The sequence below is a fragment of the Penaeus vannamei genome, chromosome 11 (assembly GCF_042767895.1).
Source record: "Penaeus vannamei isolate JL-2024 chromosome 11, ASM4276789v1, whole genome shotgun sequence".
Classification (NCBI taxonomy): Eukaryota; Metazoa; Arthropoda; class Malacostraca; order Decapoda; family Penaeidae; genus Penaeus; species Penaeus vannamei.
In genome coordinates this window covers 30,449,241-30,451,740 of record NC_091559.1, presented here as the reverse complement: position 1 = coordinate 30,451,740, position 2,500 = coordinate 30,449,241, and the positions used below count along the sequence as shown (strand labels likewise).

The following is a 2,500-nucleotide window of genomic DNA, read 5'->3' as shown; positions in this document are numbered from 1 at the left end:
CTTCTTCAGCGTCGCCGCCGCCTTCGTCCTCCTCTCCTCCTTGTCTCGTCTCATTCCTTGCCCTTATTCTTGCTCTTCTAGCTTTCCTTTCCTTCCTGTTCGTTTAATCTCAAAGTTCCCACACTTCCCCCATTCTCTCACCTTGCCCTCCTGTTTCTCTTTCTCCCTTGCACTCCATTCTCTTTCTAGTTCTTCTTTACCTTTCTTCCCTTCCTTCCTCCCCCTTTCCATCCCCACTCCTCCTCGTCCCTCTTCTTCTCGGTCCCCCCCCATACCCATCTTTATCATCGCTTCTTCGTTCGTCCCTTTATCAGCCTCCTTGCTTCACCTCCAACAGACCACCACAACACAGATGTCCAACGAAGAAGGGGAGAAGAGGAGACAAAAGAAGAACACTCACTGACACGTCTGTTGGAAGCGATGCCATAACAGCAAACAAAAGAGAAAAAAGGAACAAAAAAAAATCTTTTTGTTTTTGTCTTTATTTGAATGCATTTCCCTGGCTCTGAGGAGTTTATAGGAGAGAGAAAAGAGCAGAAGAAGCAGGAGGAAAATGCCGGAAAGTAGTAGAATTGGGCGATGAATAAAAGGAGTCAATAAAGAAGAGTAATGGAAAATGGAAAATCTGATATGAAACCTAAAAATGGATTTTCCCCATCTCTCTCTCTCTCTCTCTCTCTCTCTCTCTCTCTCTCTCTCTCTCTCTCTCTCTCTCTCTCTCTCTCTCTCCTCTTCTCTCTCTCTCTCTCTCTCTCTCTCTCTCTCATATATATATATATATATATATATATATATATATATATATATATATATATATATATATATATATATATATATACATACATGCATACATATACATATGTATGTATGTACGTATGTGCGTATGCATACATAATGTATGTATATACAGCCGTTGCTTTCCGAGCTTTCCCTCGAAAGGAATTCAGTTCCCTCCTACAGAACAGGTGTAAGAAGACTCACTGTGTATTTCTCAACATATCAAAGCCAGGGAGATTATCAAGTGATTAGCAGCTACAGTCTGCTAAGAATATTACGACAGAGTCCATCTTTGATCACATTTATTTAATTAGATTTTTTTTTTACTTTTTCATCTCTTTCTATCTATCGCATTCTTCTTCTCTGTTTATTCCCCCTCCACTTCTGTTTCTAATTCAATATTTTTTTCTGTTTCCTTCTCTTCCTCTTCTACTCCTGATTCCCTTTCTTCTTATCATTGTTCTTTATCTCCTTCCACGTTCTTCCTTTAATTCAGACATCTATCCCCTTCTCCTATACACGCCTACCCTTTGCTGTGATAAAAACGAGAAAATATTTGAAAAAAAAAGACATTTTTTGTTTGTGTTTTTGTTCCTAACTTTCCCACTCGTAATAGTCTGAACAAATAAATAAAATGATACAAAAAGATTTGTAATTTCTCTTATTTACATATTTAGTCATCACCAGCAGATATGATGGAAGGTAGTGAAAATAACAGAAAATATTTTCATCATTAGTTCTTGTGTTGAACTTCACGCCATCATGTGTTTTCTGCAAACTGTTAACTTTAAGAGTATTTTATTAGTTTACTTGGTGTCTCCCATTTTCTTCTGTCCCTTTGTCTTTATTTTTCCTTCCTTCTTTAGTTGTCTTTGTATTCTTTCTATTTCTTCCAATTTCTCTCTCTCTATTTATCTATCTATACTATCTATTTATCTATCTATCTCTCTATCTCTATCCCCATCTCTATCTATCTATTCATCCCTGTTCTTTTCTTTTCTTTTTTTTTGTCTACGTAATTTTAGTAAAATGTTAGTATATTGAGAAAAGTAGTGAAATATATTTTCAAAGTATTTCGCGTAGGACACCAACGCAGCGAAACGAAAATAATTAATGAGTGGAAAGTTAATAAAGATAAAAAAGCGTTACATTGACGTAATGCCACATTATCATGCTTTGACATTTGGAAAAAAGAGAAAATATTAGTTCCATCCTTTGTATTATACACACGTAAGGTATAAATAATCCTGACAAGTTAATTGATGTTTGACATTAGATATAGGAACTTTTCTCTCTCTCTCGTGCGTTCTCTGTCTCTTTATTGTTATTTTTTGATTTCCTTGTAACCTAATGAATGTTTTTTTTTATTGTTTATTTGTTCTTATTTTCTTTATATGTATTAAATTATGAATTCACATCAAATCTTGTAAGGCCAACATTATATAGAGTCCTCTGTAATAATTTCGATTTTAAGTTATTATAATAATTATTATTATCATTATTGATATTATTATCATTATTATTATTATTGTTGTTATTAATCATCATCATTGTTCAGTATGATAGTTTTTGCTTCTCTTTTCCCCTCCCTTTTTTTCTTTTTTTTCTTTTTTTCTTTTTCTTAAAGTACATTTATGATGCCATCTTTTTCTACGGATTATTAGGAATTTTGTCGACGAACAAACTGAATTTTAAAATCCAAACCCTCAAGAAAATTAACCAA

At 34.0% G+C, this 2,500-nt stretch overlaps 1 protein-coding gene across 3 annotated transcripts in view; it reads left to right on the top strand.

The window, feature by feature from the left end:
- The window catches only part of LOC113817881 (germ cell nuclear acidic protein), a 24,509-nt gene that overhangs the window by 21,237 nt on the left and 772 nt on the right, over positions 1 to 2,500 (top strand). For all 3 annotated transcript variants that reach the window (XM_070127188.1, XM_070127187.1, XM_070127186.1), the window contains one exon: positions 1 to 2,500. This exon is cut by the window's left edge and continues 469 nt beyond it; it is cut by the window's right edge and continues 772 nt beyond it. The gene's annotated coding sequence lies outside the window, so the exon portion shown is untranslated.